Source organism: Microcaecilia unicolor, unplaced genomic scaffold (assembly GCF_901765095.1).
Source record: "Microcaecilia unicolor unplaced genomic scaffold, aMicUni1.1, whole genome shotgun sequence".
Classification (NCBI taxonomy): domain Eukaryota; kingdom Metazoa; phylum Chordata; class Amphibia; order Gymnophiona; family Siphonopidae; genus Microcaecilia; species Microcaecilia unicolor.
Genome location: NW_021962914.1, coordinates 100,131 through 117,989, shown reverse-complemented (window position 1 = coordinate 117,989; position 17,859 = coordinate 100,131). Strand labels below are relative to the sequence as shown.

Sequence of the window (17,859 nt, the reverse complement as noted above, 5' to 3'; positions counted from 1 at the left end):
TTGAATATGTGCAGAGAAGGAGAGAGAGGAATCAAAGATGACTCCAAGGTTATGAGCCGAGGAGACAGGGAGGATGTGAGAGCCATTAACAGAGATAGAGAAAGGGGGAAGAGGGGAGGTGGATTTAGGGGGAAAAATGAGAAGTTCGGTTTTAGTCATGTTTAGCTTCAGATGGCGTTGAGACATCCAAGCAGCAATGTCAGATAAGCAGGATGAAATTTTGCACCCACAAACAGGGTCAGAGGAGAAGTACAACAGTAGACATTGGACCACCCACCATGGAGTGGAGGAGTGGCCTAGTGGTTAGGGTGGTGGACTTTGGTCCTGGGGAACTGAGGAACTGAGGCCCAGATGCATTAAAGACGTCGGTAATTCCCGTTCCCTACCGATTCCATAGCGAATCGGTAGGGAACGGGAATGCATCAACGATAGGGAATGCAAATGAGCTACTCGTTGTAGCTCACTTGCATTCTCTATTCCTTCGGTACCTGAGTCGGAGAATCGGGACGTCCCTTTAGATTAGGCTCCTCTTCCTGGTCTCTTCAGCCAATCAAAGCGGTCTTAGCTGGCTGTTGTCAGCGAAACGCGCTCTGATTGGCTGAAGAGACCAGGAAGAGGAGCCTAATCTAAAGGGACGTCCTGATTCTCTGGCAACCAGGAAAATATAAAAGTTTTGCTGTGGAGGGGCGGCGAAGACAAAATATTGATGGGGGGAAAAAACACCAGCGCCGGCAGAGCTAAAAAAAAATGCGAAAAAAAAGACGTCTCTCAGAAGCGCAGGGAGAGTACGTCCTTAAAGGACGCCCCTCACATGCGCTCCCTGCTTTTTTTTTTTCTTTTTTACCTTTTTTGGGGGCCCTTTTCCTTTCTGATTCCCTCACAGGAGCCCTAACGAGAGGTCAGACATCTCGTTAGGGTTCCTACGGTAAGGGAATCGGAAAAACGGTAGTGCATCTCATTATAATGGGCTGCAATGGTAGTGCAGCTCATTATAATAGCTTTTCAATCATTTGCATTCCGTTTTCGTTGCCTGCCACCGTGGCAGGGAAAATGCCCTTAGTGCATGCCCGGGGTGAACTACTTGCGTTTTAAACTGGCTGGAACCAGTTTAAAACGCAAGTTGTGGGCTCGTTAGGTTTTGTGCATCTGGGCCTGAGTTCGATTCCCACTTCAGGCACAGGCAACTCCTTGTGACTCTGGGCAAGTCACTTAACCCTCTATTGCCCCAGGTACAAATAAGTATCTGTATACAATATGTAAGCCACATCGAGCCTGCCATGAGTGGGAAAGCGCGGGGTACAAATGTAACAAAAATAAAATATCGAGCGCACCTTTGGACAACTTAAGAACAGATTCTGATGTCTGGACCATTCTGGAGGGGAGCTCCTGTACAGCCCCCAAAAGGTCGAAAAGATATTCCTGGCCTGCTGCATGCTACCTAATTTGTCAATGCACAGAGGACAGGCCCTCCCAGAAGAGCCACAGCAACCACAGCAGCAGGCCCCAGATGAACAGGATGAAGAGCCCCCTCCATCTCTCACCCACAGAGCAGAGCAGAGTGCACACCAGCTGGGGGTCAGAGCCAGGCAAAGACTGATCGAGACAAGTTTTGTGTGAGAGTAAGTTGACATTTATTTCTATCACATAGATAGTATTTACACACCACCACCACCACTCCACCATCATCACCCGCTCTGTGTATATTCCCCTCCCTCCCTCCCTCCAACCCTCACCCCACCCCCCCAGCATGTCCCATCACTTTCCCCACCCCTTCCCCTGGCCCCGTCCCCTCCTACCCCTCCCACCGTGTTCCTTTGCAGCTGGTGCTGCAGGGGAACTCTGTTGAGATTCCTCTGATGAGATCCCACTCTCCTCTGTGTCCACAAGGCAGCCTGCTGCCTGAGCTGCTCTGTGGAAGTCTGGCTACTTTGCGGTCTGTGGCTTGCCCTGCAACCTGGGCACAGGACCCAGAAGGGGAGCTGGTGTGGTGGCTGCTGGACCAGTGGCTGGGGAGGCTGAAGATCTCAAGCTTCTCTTCTTAGCGGGTGGTTGCTGTGCAGTGGTGGAAGTAGACGTCAGTTGTTGCTGCATCAGGGCTGTACTAGGTGCTTTCAGGTCACGGCGTAGGCCCTCGATGCTGTGCTCCAGCCGTTGGAGCTGCTGTACCACTTCCCGTTGGGTCTGTACTGCTTCCCGTTGCACCTGGAGCGTTTCCCGTTGCAGCTCCAATTTCTGGCACCAGTAATCTTCCATGTGCACATTCTGGCCCAGCAATTGTGTGGCGAGGTGCAGTAGCTGCTTCCTGTGGCTGGATGGCCCCTGCTGAGGATGTGCCCCCCACCTTCTGCATCTTCTTCTTCAGTGCCACCATCGGCAAAGGCTGCGGGTGGTGGAGGGGAGAGCCTCTGCTGCGGGTGGTGGAGGGGAAAGCCTCTGCTGCGAGTGGTGGAGGGGAGAGCCTCTGCTGCGGGTGGTGGAGGGAGAGGCGGCGCTGCTGGGTCCTGTGGTTCCACCCCATAGTCCTGTGTGCTTTCTTGTGCAGGCCCACTGGTTTGCTGCTCTGTGTGCTGGGGCTAGTGGCCACTAGGGCCAGCTTCTTCCTCTGACTGGCTGTTATCACCTGCATAGCAAAAGGGGAGGAAGTGTGTTGGTCAAAATAACCCACTTTTGTTTTTCAGCATTCATATACATAGCCCCACAGGCAAAGACCCAGCAAAGAGATGGTGAGGAATGGGATTGGCAGGTAAGCCACAGATGTCATTGTACATGGTACAGAGCTGGAGATGAGGAGCGCAGTGTACTACAGAGACTGATGTGCAAGAGAGCCACACAGGCAGGTGGGTAGACATAGAACTGTGGAAGGAGTGCAGAGGACACAGTGGCTACAGCACGGAGGTGTGGGAAGGAGATATGCAGAGTTTGGTGATAGGGAAAAGAGGAGGGAGTGGGGAAGGCCCCCAAAGCTGTGAAACAGTGTTAACCTACACACACATTGCTGGAAACCCTCCCCCCACCCCCCAGCTACTCCCTATGTCATGGTCTGTAATGTATAGTGATTTGTATTGCATGTGGTGTTCTCACCCTTTCCCCTACTGAGGAGCACCACACTGTCCCCCACTTGTGTAAAACAGAGTGTAGTACAGCACAACAGATACCCCAGCTTCCTAATTGTGAACCTACCTGAGCCCTCAGGCTATGTTGATGTGTCAAGGGACCCAATGCCATGGATCCCCTCCTGAGGCAAGAGCCCAAGAATGATGCGCTCGATGGGGTAATGGGGGTCAAGCTAGCGGTGTCATCTGCTGGGGGGCTGGCACCAGCCTTCCTCCTAACATCACACCTCAGCCGGTGCCACTTCCGTTTGCAGTCTTCCACATCCCTGCCACAGTGGAAGACTGCATTGACCCGGTCCCTTACTGCCTCCCATTCTCTCTGCTTCATTGTAGCAGCCAGCCTCTGGCCCGTGGGAGCAAAGAGACGCGTGTGCCTCCTCTGGATTTCCTGAACCAGCAGTTCAATTTCAGGGTGTGTGTCTCTACCCAGGGTGGGTGGTTGCTTTGCTGCCATTGTACCAATGCGATACAAAGAATCAAAAATACAGAGAAGGGCGCTTAAATACAATCCCAGGGACGCCCATGTAAGAACGCGATGGGCGTCCCTGAGATGGGCATCCTAATTTCGATTATTGACAAAATCCCTAAACATCCCCAGCTGCTCTGGCGATTTGAGCATCCTCATTTTGATTATGGGTGGGGAACTATGGGCGTCCCCAGCTGCTCTGTGTTTTGGGCGACCTCATTTTGATTATGGGTGAAAATGATAAACGTCCCCAGCTGCTCTTCCCATTTGGAAGCTTGCATTCCCTTTATTGGCGCCTCTTTAAAACAGCTTTTTCTGTGCTTGCCTAGGTTCACGGGTATCCACAGCTGGTAGTTTTTCTCCCACTTTCCACCTCGTGTCTCCCCGCTAGGTTCCATCCTTCTTTATGTGGTGAACCCCAGTCCCCTTTTATGAAGTGCCCACCCATTCTCAGCGTTGCTGGGAGTGGGGAGGGGGGGAAGCATATATGCACTGAATGTCTTTTCCACATTATTCAACACAGTCCTACAATCCTCCATAGTTATGGAACAACAACATTTCTAAATTCTATCCTGCAAACCATTTTCAAGGTGGCCACAGATGCGTGCCTACCATGGCCTTGAGCCCTTAAGTCATGGTGAGGGAGAGGGGTTCTGGTTACAGTTCCTATTCTAAATTACCTGCAGGTGGCTACAGCCTGGTGCCTATATAATTCCCCTAGCCTGTACCTGATGTATTATATTGCAATTGTGATGAAGAAAACATCCATCTAATGCTTTTACCGTTTTCCCTTTTCTCCTTAGCACTATATACCATTGCTGATACATTCAATGTGAAAAGATGACCAAACTGTTTGTAGCTCCTTCCTCACCCTCACCAATGTGGTTTGGTTATGGGTAAGGATGTCTGGTGATCAGAGAGCAAACATCTTCTATGCGCTACCTATGGTTATCTGCAAGTTTTATACTTGGCAGATCACGAGTGCTAGACAACATACCTATTATTTACACAACTCTGTGCTGTGGGGCTCTTTGGTAAGGGGGGGCAGAGGCTGTATGAGCATTTCTGTTCAGAAATGCCCACCCAGCCTCCCCTCCTTACAATACAGCCATGCAGTTTGGAAGGAACAGGTGACCTTCTGTATGGCCACACGTATGACACATATGTACCAAAGTTTCTCTGTCACAGTTCACCTGTCATGCAACCCAGATTGCTGCCTCCTCTCACATCAACCCCAGCATTTGATAATATGTAGTGCACAAAGTAGAGACACACACCCTGTTATATGAGAAACTAGTAAAAAAGGCCCGTTTCTGTTTTAAAGAAACAGGCGCTAGCAAGGTTTTCCTCGGAGTGTGTATGTTTGAGAGAGTGTGTGTGAGAATGACTGTGTGAGAGAGAGTGAATGTGTGAGTGTGTGTGTGTGTGACAGAGAGAGTGAGACTGGGTGCGAGTGTGTGTGTGAGAATGAGAGTATGTGCCAGGGTCCCCCCTCCCTCCCAGTTCCAGGGTAGTTGTCCCCCCCCCCCCCCCAGTCTGTCTCCCAGTTGCAGGGTCCCCCCTCTCTCCCAGTTGCAGGGAGGTCCCCCTCCCTCCCTCCCTTCCTTCCTCCCTCCCTCCCTTTGTCCCAGTTGCAGGGCCCCCCTCTCCCTCCCACCCAGTTTTAGGGTCGGTCGCCCTCCCTTCCTCCCAGTTGCAGGGTCTGTCTGTCTCTCCCCTCCTTTTGTCCTCCACGTTTTAAGGCACTGTCTTTCCAGTTGAAACAGCTTTAGACTTGTTTCAGATAGAACAACAATTTAAAAACGACAATGTGAATCAGCAGCTCCTAGGTTTGCTTGGTTTTGACTGTATACCAATGACGGCTGCGTAGGGGAGTGGAAACAGAGATTAACCAATGGGCTTCCTTGCTTACCATAGACTTGCTTTGCTCACTTCCACTCCTGTTTATTAAACGTCCTGCAGCATCTCATAGGTTTGCTTGCTTTGTGACTTCACCCGAGGCACAGCCAATCAGTGTGATTCATGACGTCAGTTTGATCTACAGCACCTAGCAGACCACGGTTCCAGGCAGCCTCAGAATGTTGGAGGTGAGAATTATTATATAGGATATGAAATATATAACTATTTACAAATTCCCCCCCTCCAAAGACTTTCAAGGGAGGCTACGTCCTTCTCCCTGCATGGCCTTGTGCAGCAGGCTAATGAGCAGCACCAGGAGTAGCCTCTGTGCCCTGAAGTGCTGCTCGTTAGCCTGCAGCATTGCCGACACCTCCAGCCTCATTGCTGACACCTCCTGCAGCAACTGGTTTTGGCTATTCACCAGTTGCTGCAGGAGGCGCAGTGCTGGGGATGGGGATGGTGTGGAGAGGGCGGGTGGTGTTGAGCCTTCATCCCAAAAGTCTGGCCCTTCTTTTGTTGCCGCCTCCTCCTCCTCCTCCTCTTCCACCACTGGTGCTGCCTCAGTCTCCTCCTCCTGCTGCTGGCGCCCTGGCATGAAGCAGGAAGGGGGAAAGGTGGGGTCAGTGGTGAGCCCTGGCCTAGACACATGGGGTGTGAGATGCATGAAATGACATGACAGGGAACCCTGGAAGCTGATCTGAAAAAGGAGTACACATGTGTTGGCAGGGCACACTCATTCCTCAGCAGCATGTTAGCATTTTGAGTTGTGACTATGGTTGGATGACCGATTTTTTTTTTTTTTTTTTGGGGGGGGGGGAGGAAGAGGGGGGTGAAAGTACTACTTCTTTACATTACTTTCAAATCATGCTATGACATCCACTAAGAGCAGGACATCAGGCAAGAATACCATGAAACAGTATCTACCCCAGAAAGGGGGATACAGAAGTGAGGCATGTCATCTCATTCATCTCAGAGGAGGTTAGTTGGAAGTTACTGCCACACTCATGGGAGGGTAGCTGCAACCTCAGGCTTTGATCTGGGACAGAGGTGTTATGACTTACTAGTTGCTATTAGCCACTTGGAAACTGAACATGAAATTTGCATTATTAAATAAATACATTTACAAAGGACTACAGGTGCCCTGTTTATAATACTTACGTTGAGCCCTGAAGCACCGTTGCACGCTCCTAATTATATCAGGGTGGTCCTGTCGTATGCGCCGGAACCGGCGTCTCAGAGACTCCAGGTCCCTCCTGATGCCAAAACATCTGTAAGATACAAATTTGTACACCAGGAGTCAGGGGGTGGCCCTTCTTGCCTTCACAACATAAAATCATTTGGCAGCCACCTTTGCAACCTGTCTCTTATATTACTCCAAGCTCTTATAGAGACAGTCCTGGGAGGCAGGTGGTGGTAGTGTATAAATATTTATTATTTATTGCATTAGTATCCCACATTCCCCTACCTATTTGCAGGCTCAATGTGGCTTACATAAATTTGTTGACATTGTCATATCAGGATATTTGATACAGTTAGTAATATGTAGCGATCAAGGAAGGGAAGAAGGGAAGAGGGAAGAAGGAAGGGAGTGCTTAGGATAGTTGTATAAGGTGAGCTTTCATGATTGAGTGGGTTGGTGAGGTGACTTAGTGAGGTTATACGTGTTCATTGTAGGCCTTGTTGAAGAGGAATGTTTTCAGAGATTTTCGAAAGATAGTTGTTTCGTTGATTGCTTTCAAGTCTGTGGGTAATGTGCCTTAGGCACAGCTCAATCAAGCAAAGATTTTCTGCGGGCTGAAATTAGGCTCCCGGCGCACAGACATGTTTCTCAGTGAATAACCGTTGGGAAACGTGCATCACCTTATATGGACGCCCATATGTGATGGACATCCTTACATGCACAGTTCCATATATGGGTCAGCACGTGGACGTCCTGGCACATATAATGGGTCCGCATGTGGACAACCATCACGCATGGACATCCATGATGTGAATGGACCGTCGTCACGCGTGCGGGGTCTTATCTGGATGAGTACTTTTTCACACGTGCGGAACCTTCCTTATATGGATCATTTCCCATAGCTCCATGTTCCGCAGGTACAGTGCATGTACTTGCAGACATCCAGGTAAGGGAAATATTTAAAAAATTCATAGTAATAACATTTCTTACAGAACTACTGAAGGACGTCCCTCTTACAGGCCCGCCATCCTTCAGCAGGCCTAGTAAGATGGACGTCCGTTGGCAATTCTGCAAGAAACACATCCTTACTGTACTTTGCACTTATGAATGTTCCTTATATTTTCTGTACCTGGATGTCCGCAACTACATGTGGAACAACCAAGTACATCAGAGAACTCTAAAGTATAATAAAAGTAATAAGGACGTCTTTCTCGTAGAACCGGCGAAGATCACTGATATGACAAATTGGGCAAGTACAGTGAATGTTTTAGGGACGTCCTTTCGTAGTTATGGAAGATGGGCGTCCTTTTTACTATACTTTGGGCGTCCCACACTGCGATAATGGAATGTCTGTGGACGTCCATACTATTTTTCGATTATACCTACCTGATTTTGGATGACTTCGCAAGGGCGCCCTAATTCATACTTGGATGACCTTTTGAAAATGCCCCTCTTTGTCTCGTTAATCAGGAAGCCCAGTAACTGGAGTAGGGCTACTGTGGATGTGATTGCCTTGTTGGTCTCTAGGGGTGATGGCCCGACGAGTAGCCAGTCATCAAGGTAGGGGATGACACACACCCCTTCTTTGCGCAGGTATGCTGCCGCCACTGCAACACATTTTGTGAAAACTCTTGGTGATGAGGACAGTGGCGTAGCAAGGGCAGGGTGGTGGGGGCGGTCCGCCCCGGGTGTCAGCAGGTGGGGGGTGCTCCGCTCCCACTGCTCCCACCCTGTCCTGCCTTTAAAAAAATTTGCGAAGCGCCGGAGTGGCAGGCAGCACCTCGCGTCTGCCCTGCTAGTAAAAATCTCCTCGACGTCATCGGGCCTTCCCACACTGAGGAAGTTACCTCAGAGGAGGGCGGGACTCAGTGTAGGAAGTCCCGACGACGTCGAGGAGATTTTTACTAGCAGGGCAGACGCGAGGTGCTGCCTGCCACTCCGGCGCTTCACAAATTTTTTTTTAAAGGCAGAGTGGTGGCAGGAGAACGGAGCTGGTAGGTGGGTCGGGGGGACTCAGATGGGAGAAGGGTGTGGGGTGGGGGTTCTTAGATGGGGGAAGGGGGGTGAGGGGGAGGGGTTCTCAGATGGGAGAAGGAAACTGAGGTGGGGAGGGGGTTCTTTGATGGGAGAAGGGGTGGGGAGGGTTCTTGGATGGGAGAAGGGGGTGGGGTGGGGGTTCTCAGATGGGAGGAGACTGAGGTGGGGAGGGGGTTCTTGGATGGGAGAAGGGGGGGTTCTCGGATGGTTGAAGGGGACTGGGGAGGGTAGGGGGTTCTCGAATGGGAGAGGGGGATGGGTGGGGAGGGGACTGGGGTTCTCGGATGGACTGGAGTGGGGAGGGGGTTCTCGGATGGGAGAAGGGGACTGGGGAGGGGAGGGGGTTCTTGGATGGGAGAAGGGGACTGGGGTGGGGAGGCGAGGGGGTTCTCAGATGGCAGAAGGGACTGGGGTGGGGAGGCGAGGGGGTTCTCGAATGGGAGGAGGGGAGGGGGCTTTCAGATGGGAGAAGGGGGCTGGAACTGGGGTCTGAGAAGGGGCCATATAGGAAAATGGGGGCCATGCCTGGGGCTGGTGGGAAAATGGGGCATGCGTGGGTCAGGTGGGAGAATGGTTCTGGGGCTGAAAAGGGGGGGGCCCTAATACAAGGCATGTGGATGAAGGGGGCTGGAACTGGGGGGCTGAAAAGGAGGGTAGGTGGGATAAGGGGGCCAGTACTGGGACTGGAGGCTGAAAAGGGGCAGGGTCTGAAACTGTGGGGACTGGGGGCTGAAAAGGAGACAGGGAGAAGTGGCTGGGGCTGAAGCTTGGGACTGGTGAGAGAAAAGGGCTGGGGTTGAAACTGGGGGCTGAAAAGGGGACAGGGAGAAGTGGCTGGGGGCTGAAGCTCGGGACTGGTGGGAGAGAAGGGCAGGGGCTGAAACTGGGGACTGGTGGGATAGTGGGGCTGGAACTGGGGGCAGAGAGAGGGGCAGATCCTGGATGGAAGGGGGAGTAAGAGGAAGAGCAGACCCTGGATGGATGGGAGAGGGAGGGCAAATGGTGGATTGAAGGGGCAGAGAGAAAGGGCAGACAGTGGATGGAAGGGATAGAAAGGGCAGACAGTGAATGGAAGGGGGAGAGAGAGAGGGCAGATAGGGGCAGATGGTGGATGGAAGGGGCAGAGATATAGATGGAAGGAGCAGGGAGAAAGGGCAGACTCTGGATGGAGGAGACAGCAGAGAGGGCAGACACTGGATGGCAGAGAGAGACCGAAGACAGATGCTGGATGGAAGGAAGATAGTGAAAAGAAGATGAGGAAAGCAGAAACCAGAGACAACAAACTGTAAATAAAATATATATTTTTATTTTTTTGCTTTAGGATAAAGTAGTATTGTAGCTGAGTTAATAAATGTTTGTAATTGAACATGTAAACAAGGTAATCTTTTTATTGGACTAATTTTAATACATTTTGGCTAACTTTCGGAGAACAAAACCCCCTTCCTCAGGTCAGGATAGGATACTGTAACAATACTATACTGTATTGACCTGAGGAAGGATGTTTTGGCCTCTGAAAGCTAAATGTATTAGTCCAATAAAATGGTATTATTTTATTTTCTATATTTGTTTTATTTCTATTTGTTAATTTGTAAAGTGGTGATTGGTATTTGTTAGTTTTTTTCAAATTTACATCTGCTATCTTTATATTTTGCACAGTACTAGGGGACATTTTCTGTTTCTGTGGTGTTGCATTGTATGCAGAGTCTGGCATATTGGGGGTTCAGTTTAATTTTTGTCTAAATAGAAAGTTTAAATATTACTACTTATTCTATAGTGGATTAGGGTGTATCTGTGTTTGTGAAAAAGACATGGCTTTCAGTTGGCATTGACTGTGCAGGATCGACGATCTGTACTATTCTGTCTGGTTTCGTTTTACAATAGGTGAATTGATGTTCTAGTGCTCACTGTAGTGTTTAAGATGCTTTCCTTTTCCTTGTGTGATTCGTAGAAATTACTGCTTATGGTATGGTAGAATTGCTCTATAGGTCCTGAGTGTTTTGTATTCTCGGCATGCCTAGTACTGGATTTTGGAGTGGAGTGTTAAAAATGACCGGCCCCGGGTGTCAACTACCCTAGCTACGCCACTGGATGAGGAAAGTTCGAATGGTAGGGCTTAGTATTGGAAGTGGTGGCCTAGTACTTTGAAGCATAGGAATTTCCTGTGTGCTTTGTGGATTGGGATGTGGTATGCATCGTGGAGGTCTAGTGCGGCTAACCAATCGTTTTTCTGGATCAGTGGGAGGATGGTGCCTAACAAGTGCATCCTGAACTTCTCTTTTATGACATACTTGTTGAGATGTCGGAGGTCTAGGATGGGTCTGAATCCTCCAGACTTCTTGGGAATGAGAAGGTAGCGGGAGTAGAACCCATGGTTGAGTTCTGTCAGAGGGACAGGCTCTATAGCTCCCGATTGGAGGAGGGTCTAGAGTTCATTGTGAATGAGGAGGGTAAGGTGCTCCGGAGTTGTATCTCTGGGTGGGGGTCGGTTTGGAGGCATTGAATGGAGGCGAATCCTGTATCCGTGCTGTATAATGCTGAGGACCCATTTGTCGGTTGTGATCTTTTCCCAGGTTTTGAAGAAGAGAGAGAGGCGGCCCCGCACTGGTGGGATTGCTACTGGTGCAGAGTCAAAAACTGGGTCCCGCCTTGGAGTTTGTGGTGGGGTTTTGTTTTTGATGTTTCCGTTCTCTTGGACGTTGCCTCTGTTGATAGGAGGGGCCATACGTCTAAGGTTTTTGTCGTTGCCATGTCGAGGGCCCATCATAGCGTTTAGTGCTGTGCTGGTGCCTGCAGTAGTGGTATTGGCTGGTTTGTTGCCTTCGCGTTGCTGAAGGGCGTAGCAGGCCATCTGTGGAGAGAGTTTGTAGGGTGGTGCAGTGGTCTTTTAGGGTGTTGACTGTTTCTTTTACTTAGTCCACGAATAGGTTCTCCCCGGCAGTGGCGTAGGAAGGGGAGGGTGGGAGGGGCAGTCCGCCCCGGGTGCACGCGCTCAGGGGGTGCCGGCCCCGCTGGTTCCCTGCTCTCTCTGCCCCGGAACAGGTTACTTCCTGTTCCGGGGCAGAGAGAGCAGGGAACCAGCGGGGCCGACGCAGCTCCGAGTGACGTGCACTCGGGGCGGATCTGCCATCCCGCAGGTAACAATGTGGTCCGGGGGGGTGGGTGCGCCGCAGAGGGGGTGGGGGGGTCACGCCATGCTGCACCCGGGGGGGGGTGCGCAGCGGCGACCCGCCCCGGGTGCCATTAGCCCTCGCTACGGCACTGCTCCCCGGATCAGGGCGAATCAGCAAGGCATTCGGGTGTATCCTTGTGGAGTCCAGAGGCCCTGAGCCATGACATTCGTCTCGCAGCGATGGCCACACCGGCTGTGCGTGCTGAGGTCTCGAAGGCATCAAAGGCAGCTCTGTTCATGTGTTTTGCACATTCTTCCATATCGCGGAGGGCTGGGGAGATGAGAGTTTTGCAGTCCAAAGGTAAGGAGGACAGGAGATCCTCGGTTCTCTTCCGGAGGGAGTTGTTGTAGAGGACTAATTGGAAAAGGTGGGCATCGATCTTGGCATTTAGCATGGTGCCATGGTACACCTTTTTCCCAATTGTGTCCAGTGTTTTTAGTTCTTTTCCTGGAGGGTTAATGGCGTGGGTCCTGGAACTCCTTGCCTTTTTGAGAGCAGATTCCACAATGATGGACTGATGGGGAAGCTGAGGTTTGTCAAAACCTGGGCAGGGTAGAACTTGGTATTTGAGGTCTAGTCTTTTGGCGACAGCTGATCCCATGACAGGAGTTTGCCATATGTTTTCTCTGCAGTCCAAAAGAAGTTTGTGAACAGGTATTGCTGTCGTGGGTTTTGGTGTATTTAGATACCTGAGGATGCCTAGGTCATCGCTTTGTTGGGTCGTATCCTCGGGTGGAGCGAGAGAAGCGGATACTTTTTTGAGAAACATTGCGTAGGTGAGGTCTTCCGGAATTTGTTGAGGTGGTGGTTCAGTGGGGATACCTGCCGAATCCCGGGGGTTGGAGGAGTGGAGGTCCTCATCGTCAGTGGCCAAGAGGTCTGGGGTAAAGGCGTCACTCTCCTGCTCTGAGGGGTAATCATCCGGGGTGGATGGTTGTAGTGGTGCAGCTGTGGAGGGCCATAGGGTCCCTGTAGCAGCTGCCTCCATCCCTCCCCATTGGTGGTGGGATGTCGTGGCAGAGACGGAGAGCTGTGTGAGCAGCTTGCTGAAGAGACCCAGCAGCTGTTGTTGAGATGCTGTGGCCGTGGGCTCGAGAGTCGGTTGGGAAGGTAGTCCCGTGGTTGGCGTCGGTGCCAGGGTCGGGTGTCGTGGCTTCCTGAATCCTGCACTTCTCTGAACCTGATGGGGGGCCTCTGTCTGTGGGGTGAGTAGGAGGTATTGGATGAGGAGGAGGAAGAAGATCTCCGGTGTTTCCTGCGCTCCGTGTGCCTAAGTGGGCCCACCTGAGTGGCCTTCGGGTAGTGGAGGGAACACTGCTTACCTGTGCCCCTGATGTGCTGTGCCTGATGGAGTGGTTATTGGTGGTGTCTCTGGTTTTGGTGTGCTGGCCCTTTAAGGGGGCGGCATCTTGAGTCACAGCCTGTGCAGGGAGAGAAGCCTGAGGCTGAGAATCTGAAGCTGTGCAGTCTGTGCTTTGCAGTGTGAGGAGGAGGCTGTTTTGAGCTATGCCCGACATTGAGGGAGGAATGGCAGCCCAGACAGAGGTAAGGAGCTCTGGTGCTGGTCAGGAAGCAGTTGTGGGAGCTGGTTCCCACATCTGAGGCAGGCTCAGGTGCTGGGAGGGCAGCGATCTTGCTGTAGGCTGCAGGGCAACTGCAGGGAGCAAGGAGGAAGCTGTTGTTTGATTTTTCTGTATTGCTGGATGTGCTGGGCTCCATCCCAGTGGGAGTTGGGGAGGGCTGCTTGGCAGTCCCACTAGGAGTGGGGGCAGGAAGCATGGTGGCGTCTATAGAGGTGGAAGGGTGCTCTTGGTCTGTGAAGAGAACCAGAGCTCTTTTACCTTTCTTCTTTTGTTTCTGTGGAAGCTGCTTGGTTTGTTCAATCAGGAAGTCCTTTAGAGCATGCAGTCTGTGCTGGCGAGCAAGCGAGAGCGGTTGGGGACATCTGGAGACACAGGGCAGGCAGCCATGAGGTGGGCTGTGCCTAAACAAGGGATGCATACCTCGTGTGCTTCTGTTGTGCTCATTTTCTTCTTGCAGCCTGGGCATTTTTTAAACGCTGGTTTCAAGGTGCTGGATATCTTTTGTGCAGGGTCTGCCATATTGTAGAGAGAGCAAGAAAATCCGACCGTTTGCAGGGCGGATAAGGTAAACTGAGGCAAGACGCTCAAGCAGGTATATTTATAGTGCACACTGCACATGCTCAGAGGGACCTGCTCGAAAGGTTCCTTTGAGCTCTGGGAGTGCAGAATCTGTTTCCGGCTCTTCGGATGACATCACCAGTGTGTGGCTGACTCATCCTGCTTGTCCATGGAGAACAGGCAAATCTGCTCCCTCCCTTTTTTCAGGGTATAGGGATTCAACGCGCCCAAGCAACCCAGCAGTCTCTGATTATGCACAGGCGCAGTAACAGCCCAGGACTCTAGAGTTTCAGCACCACAAGCGAGGACAGCACCTTGGGAGCCGGAGCCTGTGCTCCGCATCTCCAGCAGACCTCAGTCTATGTTGCATCCCTATATCCCTATTTTCACATCTACAGCAGACCGGGAAGTCAGATGGAAACAAGTGCATTCTATGGGCAGCAAGCAGCAAGAGCCACAGTAGAAGGACTGCGGCGGGAGAAAAAACCAAGGTGGGATCTGCTATTCCATTTCTGCCTACGGGCCATACCGCCTGCATCAGCTTTACCTGTTCTGTATTCAGCAATCTATCCATCCATCTACAGAAAACTCTCATCCTTCTGTTCACCCTTCCCGCTGCCATTCCTTTTTTCCCTTTAACTTTGTTCTCAATACACACCCAGGAGGCAACCATCTTCACTTCTTATATCCAGGTTGCTATCCCATCATCCTTCCCTTTTTCTCTGTCTCGCTGTGAATAGAAAAATTATTTTTCCATGATTATGGTGTTCGCTCTATTTGCTACACCACCTTTCAAAAAATAAGTCAAAAGCTAAATATTTCTAGCCTTCATTACTCTGTCCCTTCACTCATCATCTTCCTGCCTTCTCTGCCATTACTTTTCTGCACACAAGCCATCCATACACCATGGAGAATCCATCAGTCCCAAATTAATATCATTATTCCCTACAACCATCTATTCCTAGGGAATCAGTTTAATTTTCATTCATACACATATCCCTGGCATGCTCCATCTCTGCCTCTCTTCTTTTTTTCATCCATCCCACCTTCCTTTTTTACGTCTTGCTGCCATTTGCCCTCCATCCATGCTACATCTTTGTTGTGCTGGATTTTAGGGTTTCAGCAGTAGTTCAGTTCATTTCTAGGGGGAAGGAAGCAACAGATGAATGCTGGTAACAATGCTTCTGCTGAGTTCTCTAGGTGGTGTGGGATACCACAGGAATCAGTCCCCTCCCCTCATTATTTAATATTTTATGTCCCATTTCTGTAAGGTGCTGGATACTTTTGGCTTCAGATATTATGTACTGGCATACAATATTCACAGTTGAAGATTAGTGAAGAGTTGATTTTAGAGAACCTGAAAATCATGGGTGATGTGCATAGCCATTTGGTTAAAAGAAAGATCATTGGTCTTGAATACTGTGAAGTCTGAAGTGTTGTGTTTTGGTGGGTGGGAGGAGGTGGAAGTACATTGATTGCTATTCAGAATGATCAAATTCAAGTGCATCAAAGTTGTTTGTAATTTAAGAGTGTGGATTGATTGAAATTTGGCATTCAATGCACACATCTTCTGAATTAGCTCAGGTGATTTTTTTTTTTTTTTAGCATGTGTGTATAGTTTGTCAATTACATTCTCTTTTGGATGTGGGGAAGTTGAAGTTATTAGTCCAGACTTTGATTCTATGGTACCTCAACTATGACAGTACTCGTTTTGTGGGTCTATTTAAAAACCTTCTTTCATAAACACAGGCAAAACACAGCTGCAAGGTTACTGGGGGTCTGGATATAAGAGTCCATGGGGCTCATTTGAAAAGAGAAAAACATCCAAAAAATGGCATAAATCTGCATTTGGACATTTTTCTCACAAATTTTTGAAACCCATTTTTAGACATTTTGTTTCTATGAAATTTACCAAACGTGCATTCAAATCACAAGGGGGCATGTTAGGGGTGTGTTAAGGTTGGGATCTGGGTATTCCTAATCATAATGGAACAAAGCAAAACCGTCCAGGACTAAAACTAAGATGTTTTTAGCTAGACCTGTTTTTGTAAATAATAAGGCACAAAAAGGTGCCCTACATGACCACTGGAAGAAACCAGGGATGACCTCCCCTTATTCCCCCAGTAGTCACTGACCCCCTCCCACCTACTTCCCAATGTGATTAAAAACATTACTTTCCAGCCTCTATGCCAGCCTCAGTTATTATACTTTGGTTCATTAGAGCAGCATGCAGGTCCCTGGAGTAGTATAGAGGTAGGTGCAGTGCATTGCAGACAAGTGGAACCAGGCCTTTACCTCCCCTTACCTGTTACACTTGTGCCCCCTTCACCCATAAGGGTTACTGTAGTGGTGTACAGTTGGGGGTAGTGGATTTTGGGTGGGTTTTAAGGGGCTCAGCAGACAAGAAAAGGGAGCAATGGTGAAATGTGTATCTTTTTTTTTTTTTCAAAAATGGACCAAAAAGATAAACACACAGAACACAAAAACATCTAGCAAATAGCCATTAAAAAAAAAGATAGATGTTTTTCAGTTTTGAAAATGGCTATATTCCCCACTTGAATTTTGGACTTTTTAGCAAAACGTCCAAAGTTGGACTTAGACATATCGAAAATGCACTTCTATGTTATTTTTCACCAATTACACTGGCTGCCTCTGGTGTATTGTAAGGTTTTAACGGGTCCTTTACAAAGGCGTGCTGAAAAATGGCTTGCAGTAGTGTAGGTGTGGGTTTTGGGTGCGCGATGATCCATTTTTTAGCGTGCCTGTAAAAAAAAGCCTTTTTTAAATTTTTGCTGAAAATGAACGTGCGGCAAAATGAAAATTGCAGCACATCCATTTTGGGTCTGAGACCTTACCGCTAGCCATTGACCTAGCGGTATAGACTCACATGGTAACTGGGCAGTAATGACCTACGTGCGCCATATGCTACTTGGTACGCGTCCGTTATGCGCGCCTGAAAATAAAAAATATTTTTCAGATGCGCGCCAAAAATGAAATTACCTCAAGAGCCACGCGGTAGTCAGGCAGTAACTCCATTTTGACTCACGTTGGGCAAGCGTAGACACTTGCGCAACTTAGTAAAAGGACCCCTCAAATTTTTAATGTTTGCTTTTAGGATTTTGCATGCCCAGGAATCCAAATGATCTTGCACCAACCAAGCTGCAATCTTTTCTGAACAACAAAATGTTTTCTACAGATTCCATACAATAGGCTGTTTCATCTACAGATAACTAGGAAGAGAGCATTTTATGTTATGGGACTAATATGATGGAACAAGTTACCAGATAAGATCTAGCATTAGTCCAGTTAGCTTCATTTTTGGAAACTTATAAAGGCTTGGATATGGCAGATGGCATTTAGGGTTGGTGTAGGAGATGGGGGTTTGGGATGGTATGGGTTGTGTTGTTCATGCCGGGATTTTATTTTTATTGATATGCCCATATGTTTTTTTCATTTTGGGGAACTGTGTTTTATTGCTATTGTGGCTATATTTACATTTTATTAATGTTGTGATTTTATGGAATTTTATTTGCATTTGTTGGGCATCATCTTGAGATCTATGGTTAAAGAATGTCCATACATTGCAGCAAATAAATAATTACATTTATAAAAATCTATTCAGCCTCTTTTATCTTACTTGTATCTTTCCTTTCATCATTGACCCTTTGTATTTCCGTACACTTCTACATGGAAGCTCTCAGAATTATGCTGTTCATTTTATTCATATGTATATATATATATGTATTTTTTTATTTTTTTAAATGAATGATCCCACTGTATGTATCAGCAAATACATATGAACTTCTGCAGGCACTCTACAGAAGGATCTCTATATAGCAGAACCTTTTATAAG

At 49.0% G+C, this 17,859-nt stretch overlaps 1 protein-coding gene across 1 annotated transcript in view; it reads left to right on the top strand.

Moving 5' to 3' along the window:
- Positions 1-13,361: 13,361 nt before the first annotated feature.
- Positions 13,362-17,859, top strand: part of LOC115458657 (protein dispatched homolog 2-like) — a 44,338-nt gene continuing 39,840 nt past the window's right edge. The window contains exon 1 of the mRNA XM_030188492.1: positions 13,362-13,410. The gene's annotated coding sequence lies outside the window, so the exon portion shown is untranslated. The remainder of the gene's footprint in view (positions 13,411-17,859) is intronic.